The 11828-nt window shown below is 36.9% G+C and overlaps 1 pseudogene; it reads right to left on the reverse strand.

Annotated features, from left to right (window-relative positions):
• Positions 1 to 318: 318 nt before the first annotated feature.
• LOC114025229 lies at positions 319 to 1564 on the reverse strand (annotated as a pseudogene).
• Between the last annotated feature and the right edge of the window lie 10264 nt (positions 1565 to 11828).

An 11828-nucleotide genomic window follows, 5' to 3' on the forward strand; every position in this document is an offset into this window, starting at 1 on the left:
TGGTATGCTGTCTCATAGTTGCCATTCTCTTTAATGAAATTATTAATTATTTCTATGATTTGTTCTTTGATCCACTCATTCTTTAGGTTTATATTATTTGGTTTCCAATTAATTTTTAATAATTAATGGCCCTTTATTGAATGGAATTTTTATTGCATTATGATCTGAAAAAGATGCATTTAATATTTCTGCCTTTCTGCATTTGATGAGGTTTTTATGCCCTAATACATGGTCAATTTTTGTGTAGGTGCCACATATGACTGAAAAAAAGATATATTCCTTTCTACCCCCACCAGTGGATAAACTGATACACTGAGTTTATTCAGAAGGCTTCTTCTCAACAGCAGGTTTCTCTTCCCCAGAGGGTTTCTTTTCAGCTTTGGATTTCTTCTCCAGAAGTTTCTTTTGCTGCTGGAGGCTTCTTTTCCTAAAGTTTCTTTTCTGCTGGTTTCTTCTCTCCTGTAACCTTCATTGCTCCTGCAAGCTTCTTATTGCCTACAAGCTTCTTACTCTTCTCATCTACCCCTTTCTTTGCCTTCAAAATCTTCTTTAGTGAGGGCAGTACTTTTATTTTCTCTGATTCTTAGTCTGGCATGGAATTGTATTTTGATGCAATCCCTTGGCATATAGTTCAATTTCACCATGATTCTCAAGTTTTCAATGGGTTCTTCTTGAAAACTCATTGATGAATCTTTTTGCATGGTGCACAGAGAGCCCTTCATATCTCTGGGCTTTTCATAGTTCTGGTAAGATATGTATTGATCATCTTGTGCATGGGGAGATTGTAGTGACTCTTCAGGTTAGCAGGCATGCATCATGTACCATATAGGTCATCCAGCTTGCAAAAGGCACTTTCAGTCTAAATGCAGAAACGCCCCACTGTGCCCACCAGGAAAAAGATTCAAAAGGTTCAATTTGCTCATTTTAAGGAGACCAATACCAGGAATGTTTCCAAAGGCCTTGAAAAATACCACTGTCCTTACTATAAATGATACATGGTCCCCTGCACTGGATTGCATGATGATTCCTCATTTTATTCTTACCAGCTCACATACACTGAGAAGCATAGACTTTTTTGTTGGCATTCCATGCCTTCAGCTTCTTAAGCAGCAAAACTGCTTCCTTGGTCTTCTTAGGTGCCTCAACTTTATCTTCAGTCACTAGAGGAGTTGATGACCTTTTGCCATGACCAGTATTGTCAGGACAGAGGCTGCCAATGCAGAGCAGATGGCATGATGTTTTTGTGTTGTGTTCACTCTATGATGCCACCAACACCAAGTCCTTGGCACATATTTACAAAAACACCCTGGCCAGAGCAGTGAGGCCCTTTACCCCAAACACAAGGAATTCAAGGAACAGCTCTGCCAAATCCCAAAGACTCAGCACTGGTCTGATGACCTGCTAATTCAATGACAGCATAAAGTTGCCAGTTATTTTTTCTCAAGTTGGTATGAAAAAAATTACATTATCTGGACAAATTGGAGCCTTCAGGCAAGGTAATATTTTTGCCAGACACTTCCCTCTTTTTGCAGTACACAGATATCGAGGGGCATACACAAGCCATAATTGGCACTGTAGAGTAAGAGCCATTCCAACTCTCTTTTCCAGTGATAACGTTTCTTTCTACCTGACCTCCTACATTGTGCTTCTATCTGTTGTCAAGAAACACCCTCCAACCTTTCCCTCCTCCATCAGATATTTGCCTTGTTGTACTCCTCTTAGCAAAAGACTCCTACCCTTTCACAAATACCCCTTTGATGCCTTGTTACAATATGGAAATGACTCATAGTTCTACAGGGCTATGCCACTGGATCACAATCTCTGTTTGGTTCTTATCACACTGGAAAGGCTTCGGTTGTGATGCTAGCCATGGACCAAGTCAGCTTTCTGGGACCAGTTTAGCTAAGTGTGAATAGAATCAGCTCAGATAGGCTGGCTCTTTGGTGATGAATTCTTTGACTGTGGAAAGAAAATACAAAATGGCCTTTATTTCTGTGGTGCTCCTTTCCCTTCTATAGAGGTCACACCAAGTGGTGAAAGGGAAGGTAAAAGAAGAAAAGAAAGAAATGTCAATAAAGCATTTTTAAAATACTCAGAAAAAGAAAGAAATTCAGAAGGGAAACAGACAAATAGGGCAGTGTTGGTACTACTGTGTTAAATTTACAATATACTTTTATTTTTAAAAGCGTGCCATGTGAAATAGAGATCTGTGGTTTCATATACCTTTTCCTCATTTGTGTATGGCACTGTTTGTGTTTGTTTTTCATTATGTTCATAATTTTTAAAAAAAAGGAAAAAAAGGCAGAATGTGCTAAGAACTATACAGTTTTTAGATTATCTATAAAGCTTAACTGTCAGTACTGTAGTGAAGGTCCTTGTCCAATGACTAATGCATGGATATACTACTGGAGGAACTGAATCATATCAATTGACATTTTTCACTACAAATGTTTTCTAAGACAGAAGTTGTAGCTAAAGGGCAAGATAGTTAATAGATTCTCCATGGAGAAACAAATAAAGGAGTTAGCATGGTTTGTAAATCTAAAGTTGGGACTTTAGAGTACATTTAATTTCATGCCCTTATTTTACAAATGGCGGCACTGAGGCCCACAGGAGTTAAGTGACTTACCTTTGACCTCAAAATTCTGGATTTGGACTATAATGTTTCTAGAATTTTTTGTTTCAGGTTTTCTTTTAGGAGGTAAACAGTGTATTCTTTCTATTTCTACTTTGCCCTCTGGTTCTAAGAGATCTGGGCAGTTTTTTTGTTTTCCTTTTTCTGGTCATGGCATTCAGACAATCCAATGATTCTTAAATCTCTTTTTCTAAATCTGCTTTCCAAGTCAGTTGTTTGTACTATGGGATACCTATAATGTTCTATATTTCTCAGCATCTTGACTTTATTTTACTATTTCTTGTTGCCACATACAGTCATTGACTTATTTTTCCCTTGGAGTTTTCAAGGAATTTGTTACTTAGGCAAGGTTTTGTACCTCTTGTGCCAAGCTGTTAAATTCCCTTTTCCATTCTTTCTTCCATAGATCTCATTTCTTTTCCATTTTTTTCTCTCAAACTCTCTCATTCCATTTATTAAAAAAAAACAAAACAACAATTTAACTCTTATTTAAAACTCTTGCTGCATCTGTCCCAAGAATTCTAGTTGAGGTTTTGCCCAAGCTGTGTTTTTCCCCAAGGCACTGCCTGTAGATGTTTTAGTCGTTCTCCTCTTCTGCATTTGTGTCTTGAACATCCTTGCCATTGTAACTGCTCACTCTGGTGGGGTTCCTTGTTTACCCATTCTTCTGGTCTACTTCTTGACTTTGGACTTGATGTTAGAGCTTGGCTTTATGACACCTCTGGAGGGAAGGTCTGGTCTAGTCCTGTTTCTACTCTCTTGGAGTAGTAAGCAGTGTGTTATTCAGGATCTCATCAACAGATTGGAGAACTACAAGTTTTCAGTGCTCCCCAGGTGGTATGATCCAGGCCAAAATCTAAACGTTCCCCTCCCCAGTCTGAATTCTTTAAGTTCCTGGTCTAGGTTTGGGAATGCTGCTAGATTTCAGCATCTCTCAGCCAGCTGGAAAAATTCTGTTGGCTCAGAATGGCAGAATTGCAGGCTCCCCTTTAGTCTAGAGACTCCCTGATAGGCACCTAGGGTCTGAGCCAAGCTGATTCTGCATGCTTTTGAACTTCCTCCTTTCTTCATACACTGCCCAGATGGAACTTCACCTTCCCTGAGGCCATCCTCAGTGCAAGTCTGCCCTGGATCCATGACATAGAACTGGATAGTGAGCAATAAAGTTGCCAATTTGCACCTATTTCTATTGCAGTGCCCCAGTAAGAGTCTGAGGGTGCCCAGTTGTGGTCACCTCCTCTTGGAGGGACTTCCTTTTGTGCTGATCTATAGCCCCTCCCTGGGTTCTGTAACAGTCCATGAGTTCTTGGCCTGATCCCAGTCTCCAGCGCCCACAGACATTCCTGTCTGAATCCTTATTCTCACCTGGGCTAGACAAAGGACTTGCTATGACTCTTTCTGGATTTCTCCAACAGGATATGATCTGGTAAATTTTCTAGGTCTGTTTGGAAGAGTTTTGTGAATGGGAACTTACCCCATTGCTTCCTAATATTCCACCCCAGATCATAACTTAGTAGAACATATCTATACAGGGAGATTTAAAACATATTTAAAGTATTTCAAACAGAACGTACATCCTAGAAGAATTCCCCAAGATTAGAATGAGGGGAAATTAAACACCTTGGTCTTAGAGGAATGGGGAAGATAACCTACAGGCTAGACAGAAATGATAAAAGTTAAAATAATATTTCCAGATATTCTATATATGAGATTCATCTACACTTTGGTGAATGTTTTCAATTAGATGAATAATATTTCTCATTTAAGCTTAGATAATGTTGCTGATGACTGCCAGCAATAATTACTATCCACTCTAATCAGTATAATGCATCTAGTTGTAACTAGTGATGTTGGTGGCCAGGGAAAGTAAGCTAAATGTGCCTTCATATCAACTTTGTAATTGATATGACTGCTGATAGGGGTAAATAAGAAAATGACCACTTGGTAGATTCCTAATTTATTTAATTACTCTTGCTAATTAGATTCTATGCTGCTGAAGCAAGTGCTGTCAAAACAAACATAACTTCTTAATTGCATGAACTTTTATTTTATTTTACTTTATTTGGTCCACTTGACAGAATAGATAGAGGACTGAACTTGGAGTCAGGAGACTTGGGCTCAAGTCTTGTCTCTGACACATACTGACTAATGTGACCATGGGCAAGTTACTTAATCTCTCAGTACCCCAATTAACTCTCTAAAACTTTTAAGTTGTAAAATGAGTTGTTGAGCTTCATTGGTAAAAAGGACTTTTTTTAGTTTTATTTCTTATTATGAACTTTATCACCAACAAACACAAACATTTCAATGTATGAACGTAGAGGCTTTGGGTGACCTTTACAGGATCATAGATAATTTAGAGGATTTTCCCAGGATGATAGGGAGTTCTTACACTGTTCAGAGATATTCAATAAAGCTCAGTTTGTTTCAGGTTTCTAATGACTTTAAAGAAGAAAATTTTACCCAAATATTTAGGAACCAGTAGGGGTTTTGTAAGGCTCAAATGAGATAATAGATATAAATAACTTTGTAAACCTTAAAGCACTATATAAATGCCAGTTGTCATTATCATTATTATTACCATTATCATTATTATTATTAGCCCATAGTCACCAGACCTCCAGTGTGGTGATGACCATTCTCTCCACCTTCTACTATGCTCCTGCCCACTCAAGAAATGTTTATAGAACAATACAGGGATTTCCTGCAAATGTTTAACAACCACCCTACCTAAAAAATAGATGCATGCACACACATTTTTAAATTTAATCTACATTATTAATACTTAAGTCAAGATGATCAACGAAACAATAAATCGAGCCTGATAATCGCAATTGCCAATTTTTGAGATATAAATCCTCCCACTGAAAATTTAACAATAGGCTTTTGCAAGCTAGTTACAGCTGACTCCAGAGCACCACTGAGTATCAGATCAAGCATGCTGAGAAGTAAAATCAAGGCACGAGTAGATAAGCACAAAAACTGGAGAGTAAAAGAAGACAAGATAGATTTATTGAGGGAATAGACTGATACTGAGACTAGGCCAAAATGGCTGTTCTTGCAATTTGTGAAAGCGAAATTAAATCTACAGGTTCTTACCTCCCTTTTTTCTTTTCCTCACATCCTACCCACCCCACACCACCATACATAGCTTAGGAAATATTCACCCGAAGTTTAAATGATTTCTTTCTTAAGTAACATCCCTTCAAACCAATTGAAAGAGAGGGATAGGAAGAGATAAAGAAGTGACCTTGGCAATAAACCCCAACATAACTCACTCTGTGTGTGTATATTCATTCACACACATATGCACATCATACATATGTGCATATTTATGTGTATATATGTATATACTATACACATATTTATGTACATACACATACACATATACATATATACAAATATCTATTTATATTATATTTATTTATATAATATATATTTATTTATGTGTATTATATATATATGCACACACACATATATCTTCTTTGAATGTCTAGTTTCATTTCTCTACCAGTTAGTATAGCTAATACATTACATGGCAGTTAACAATGATTTTATCTGAGACACATCTGGAGATTTGAAGAAGGGTCATTCCCCAACTTACAGATACCCATTTTATTTTCATTTCTTTGCTACAACAAAAAGCTCTGAGAGTAAATATTTTTGTACACACAAGTCCTTTCCTTCTGTCTTTGGCCTCTTTAGGGGATATCTATTAGTAGTATTATTGAGTCAAAGGCTACATATAGGTTAATGACTTTTTAGGCATAATGTGGAGAGACTTTCTACACTGTGAGTTCCCCTTACTGATGAAATCATAAGTTTAAAATAATTATTTTACAGTTTCAAAAATCCTGTAACTTTTAGTGCCCTGGAGCAAAGTCTCATTACCCTAATGTGGTTAAGGTTCTGTGTGCTGTATTCTCCAAACTAAGATCTAGCCCTCTAAATTGGCCATCACTTGGGAAATCCCAAAAATATCTTGCTAGATTTAAAAATTTTTTTTTTCAAAAAGCCAGGACAATTTGCTTTTTTTGCTGTGCGGTTTTCATTTATTATTTCTTGAAATATAGTTCTGAAAAAAAAAAACAGGCTTTAAAAAAGCCTTCCTTTCAAACGGAACTAATTGACTAGGCTTTTAGACCCAAATCACTCTAGCTTTCATTGAGTGGTCAATAATAGCCCCCAGCCCAAGCCTCTGTGGTTCACTGTTCAGATTTTTATGGCTTAGAATGAGTATATTATTTTCTGTTCAGGCCACAAACTTTGAGGCTCTTCCCCTCCCAGATTGATATTTTTGTGATGGTAAATCAGGCCATCTTTTGTCTCAATCCTCACCAAGCCCTTAGTTATTAAATGGACATTGCCTCAAACATAGACCTAGGAAAGATCTTAATTTAGAAAGGCCAAGCCACCACTGTATCTCAGGCCATCCCCAGTCATCTTGACTTTTGTCTTGCCACTGGACTTTGATGACCCTAGAGGAGAGAGGCTGGTGATGTGTTCTGCCTCACTTAAATTCAATTCATGCTCAAGTCAAGACATCACCCTTGAGATGTCATTGGTCCTCTTCAAAAATTAAGACAACAACAATAACACTTGAGAAATAGCTTTAAAGTGACAGTGACATCTTGGACCTAATCCATAGTGTTATGAAGACCAGTATAAACCCATATGAATGAGATCAGCATGATATCAATGATGAGTGGGGAGTGAGGATAAAAAAAGGTAGTAAATACCTTACATTTATAAAGATGTACTTTACAATTTACAAAGCATTTTTATATGCATTATCTCATTTGAATCCATTTAGAAGATGACTTCCACTAGAGGCATTAAAACTGCAAATCTAATGAAGGGGTAAGAGTGACGAGAATTCCAACTAAGGCTGTGGGTATTGGGCTGAAAGGGTATTAATTCTAAAATTGACTTTAGAATAGAATGAAAAGGGAAAAAAGCTTTTCAGTTTTAAGTTTCTCCTCTATTTTTTTTTTTACTTCTAAAATTACATCTGATAGTATTACTTTTTTTTTTTTTTGGTAAAAAGATGACCTGGAGAAAGATTCCATTAACTCTTTCCCTGAGTGTCTGCAGGGTAGATATTTTCTGCCTGGTGTCCATAGAACCAATGTATTTCTTTTAGAGAGTTGGGCCTGTGTATCATCTGTACTTTTAGATAACAGCAAATATGGAAATTATAACAGCACTAAATGAGCATGACCATCAATTCTGATCAATATACGTCTCTGATAGAAAACTTGGAGCATACCTAATCCAGTTAACTAGGCCCCTGACGATGCCACATGAGTTCTGTATTACCAGTACCTTGCCTTTCTTTATTTCCATTATCCATCAGGACAGCCCATGAGGGAATGCTGGGGAACTGTGTAGTTCTCTGTAATAAGCCACAATGCTAATGAGGCATAACAAATTTAGTAAGTATCATGTATAATGTTGATCTTTCATTGACACTATTACCCATATAGATTACAATTTGCCATTTGTTATCCACCTAATATAGATGAAATGGGAGGTTGTAGCTACTCTTTCCATAGTTAAAATATTTTTCAGATGGTTGTCATGCTCTGGAACTAAAACTCAGTAGCTGTAGCCTCTGTTTTTGCTGCTGCTATTTCTCAGCAGGATTTGTTGTCTGCTCTTCCAGGAGGTCAGCCAGATTTTGTCTTTCTCACAGTATCAATTTTCCCCTGGGATTAAAAGTCTAATATATTTCTATAACCCAACAACTGAACCCAAGATAAACAAGGACCCAGAAAAACACGGCCCTGGTACCATCCTTTCTTTAGAAAGAAGTCTGCAATGTTTTTTTTCTCTAGGAATGCGCCTGGATAAATGTACTGGGGTGAAAGCATGTTACAACAATAGAAGATTTTGAGGGGTTGAAAAAATGCTAATTTGCCTTTGAAGATTCAATTGATACAGTTCAATTCATGAAATATTTCTTTTTTTTGTTTTTAGGCAATTGGGATTAAGTGACATGCCCATGGTAACACAGCTAGTAAGTGTCAAGTGTTTGGTCTGAGGCTGTATTTGAACTCCGGTCCTCCTGAATTCAGGGTCAGTGATCTATCCACTGTGCCACCTAGCTGCTCCCAAATATTTCTTAAGTATGTGAAAAGAAAAGAAAGAAAAAGAGGGTCAGATAGGGTCTGCATCTTTAAAAAGATACAGAAAACAGAAAGATAGGTAGAAAGAAGCACAGAAAAGTGGGATGGCTTTGAAAGTAACAGGTTGAATTTATTAAATATTTTAAAAGAAAACCAAGATGTGCATAGTAGAGATCCAGAGTTTCATGTACAATCCTCACTTTTGATTCTATGATATATGTAAGGAAATGCCCATTCTATATGTGTGTAGGTATGTTAAGTTCAGACTAGGAATAAATAATTTTTTAAAGTATATGCTTCCTGCAAGGTATGTATCTGAGTGTCAGTGTGGCATGGTAAATTAGAGTCAGTAAGGTCTGGTTTCAAATTTTACTTCTGACACATACAGGTCGTGGGTCTTGGCCACATCAGTTAAGCTCTCAGTGTACCAAGCAACTGAGTTGCAGAGTAGGTGCTGGTCTGCAATGGTAGAGAAAGGGAGTTTCCTCAGTGGGAGCCCACAGACTCATAGATGAAAAGATGGAAGACACCTTGAAGGCCATGTTGTCCAATCCCATCATTTTACTGATGAGGAAAATGAGGCCTACAAAGGTTAAGTGACTTGTTCAACATCACACAGGTAGTAATAGAGGCAGGTTTTGAATCTAAGCCCTCTGACTCTAAATCTAGTGCCTTTTTCCATTGTACCTACCACATTTATGAAATCGCAGATTCAGTCAAAGAAATGTGCAAGAAGGCACTACAAACTCAATAATAGGTAGCTCAGAAGTCCCTAAACTCAAGAAATAGTAATTCACATGACATACATTTATATAGGTCTTTAAGTTTTAAGAGGCACATTCTTTTACAAAGTTCTAGGAGTTTGATAGGGCAGGCTTCTTACCTACTTTTACAGGTGAAGAAACTGAGGCACAGAGAAATTAAGTGGTTATTTGCGAAGCCCTTAGCACAGTGTTCAGCACATAATAGGTGCTTAATAATTGTTTCTTACCTTCCCCAACCCTTGTCCATGATTGCACAATTAGCACATGCCAGAAATGGGATTTCAACCTGTCTCACCTAAGCTCCTCAACATCATAACCTCTGTTTTTTTTTTATCTTTTAATTAATTGGTATGAAGAAACCACCCACAAAATACCATCCCCCAAACAGTTAAGCAAAACCACATAAAAGAATGTAGTACTAAAGATACTATTTCAACTTTGCACTTTTAGAATAGAGGTAGATAGGTGGTACAGTGAATATTCAAGTAGTATAATCTATAGACCAATGTCAGAAAGAGTAGAATTTAAATCCTGATTTATGCACTTACTGGCTTTGAACCTCTGTTTTCCTCAGTTCTATCACCTGTAAAATGGGATAATGCTATTAGCATCATCCTCCCAGGAGTATTGTGATGTCTAAATGAGACACTATTTGTAAAGTGCTTTGTGAGCCTTAAAACAATATATAAATGCTAGCCATTATTACAATTTTACTGGTGATAATACAGGTGTATTGCTTTTACTTCATAATTTCATCTCACAGCATGGTGTAGCAAACAAAGAGCAGCTCTCTGAGCTAAGAAAACCTGGATTCTGCCTCTGACATTTACTAGCTGTATGACCATGAACAAGTCACTTGTCACCTCAGTATTCCAGGAAACTCCCTAAGAGTTCAATTTGAAGAACAGTTGCTGATCTGCATTGGTAGAGAAAGTTTCCTCTCTGGGAGTTTTTTATACCAACAGAACCACAGGTCCAATCTAAATAGTCTTAAGATTCTTCACCATCCTGGTTGCCCTCTTCTGGAGGAAGGTTCTCTAGCTTATTGACGACCTTTCTAAAATGTTCTTCCCAGGGCTAAACACAATATTCTAGATGTGGTCTGATCAGAGCAAAATTCACCAGGACTAATAATTCAATAATCGTGGATACCATGACTCTTTGATGCAGCCTGATTACATTAGCATTTTGGCTGCCATATGATACAGTACTGTCTATTCATATTGAGCTTATAGACCTCTAAAAGGAAAAAAAATCTTTTTTTCAGAAAAAATAGTATCTAAACATACCTTTCCAATCTTGTGCTTGTGGGAATGATTTTTTTAAATTCATGGACTAATTCACATGCATCTATATTAAATTAAATTTCCTTTTAAAAGACTCAGGTCAATATTCAAACCTGTGAAGATATTGTTGGATCCTGACTTTGACATCTATTGTATAAGCTATCCTTTCTAGATTAATACCATTTTGATATTTGATTGGCATGCTATCTATTCCTTTAACCAAGTTCTTGATAAAAATGCTAAGCAGTTTAGGACAAGACAAAATGCTCATCCTTGGGATTCTCCACAAGAGATCTCCTACCAAGTTGAGATCACACCATTAAATGACTATTTTTTGTATTCCGCCATTTAACCAATGCTAGCCCAAATCTTATTCACAAAAATAGCATAAAATACTTTTTTTAAGATGCTTTGAAAAAAAATATAGGTAAATTGTATCAACAATCTAGCAATCCTACCACAGAAGGAAATTAGGTTAGGGCAACATGCATAAATATTGATGAAACTGTTGGCTCTTAGTGATCACCACTTCCTTTTCTAGATTTTCACTAGCAATCTCTTTACCAGAATTTGCCAAGAATTAAAGTTAAGTGGCATATTGTTATATATATACACTCTTTCCTCTTTTTCAAAATAAAGGCTTTTATTTTTCTCTATTCCTATATCTGAGAAATCACCTATCCCAGTTCTTTAAATTCCCTTTGAGCTAGTTTATTTGGACATGGTACCTTTAACTCACCAAGGGCAGGTGAGTGATCTCTTACTATCCCAACATTCAACTCCCTATTACCCAATCATTTCTGTTACATAATTTTCAATTCAATTCAGCAAGCATTTATTACTTGTCTATTGTGTGTTAGGCACTGTACTACATATTCAAGCACAGGAAATAGAAATGCAAAAAATTATCCCTATTCTCAAGGAACTTCCACCCTACTGGAAGATATAGCATTCAACCCAATCCAACAAAGGTTGATTAAGTATGTGTTAAACACTGTGCTACATGCTGTGGATA

The sequence above is a fragment of the Vombatus ursinus genome, unplaced genomic scaffold, assembly GCF_900497805.2.
Source record: "Vombatus ursinus unplaced genomic scaffold, bare-nosed wombat genome assembly UNPS02014830.1, whole genome shotgun sequence".
NCBI lineage: Eukaryota > Metazoa > Chordata > Mammalia > Diprotodontia > Vombatidae > Vombatus > Vombatus ursinus.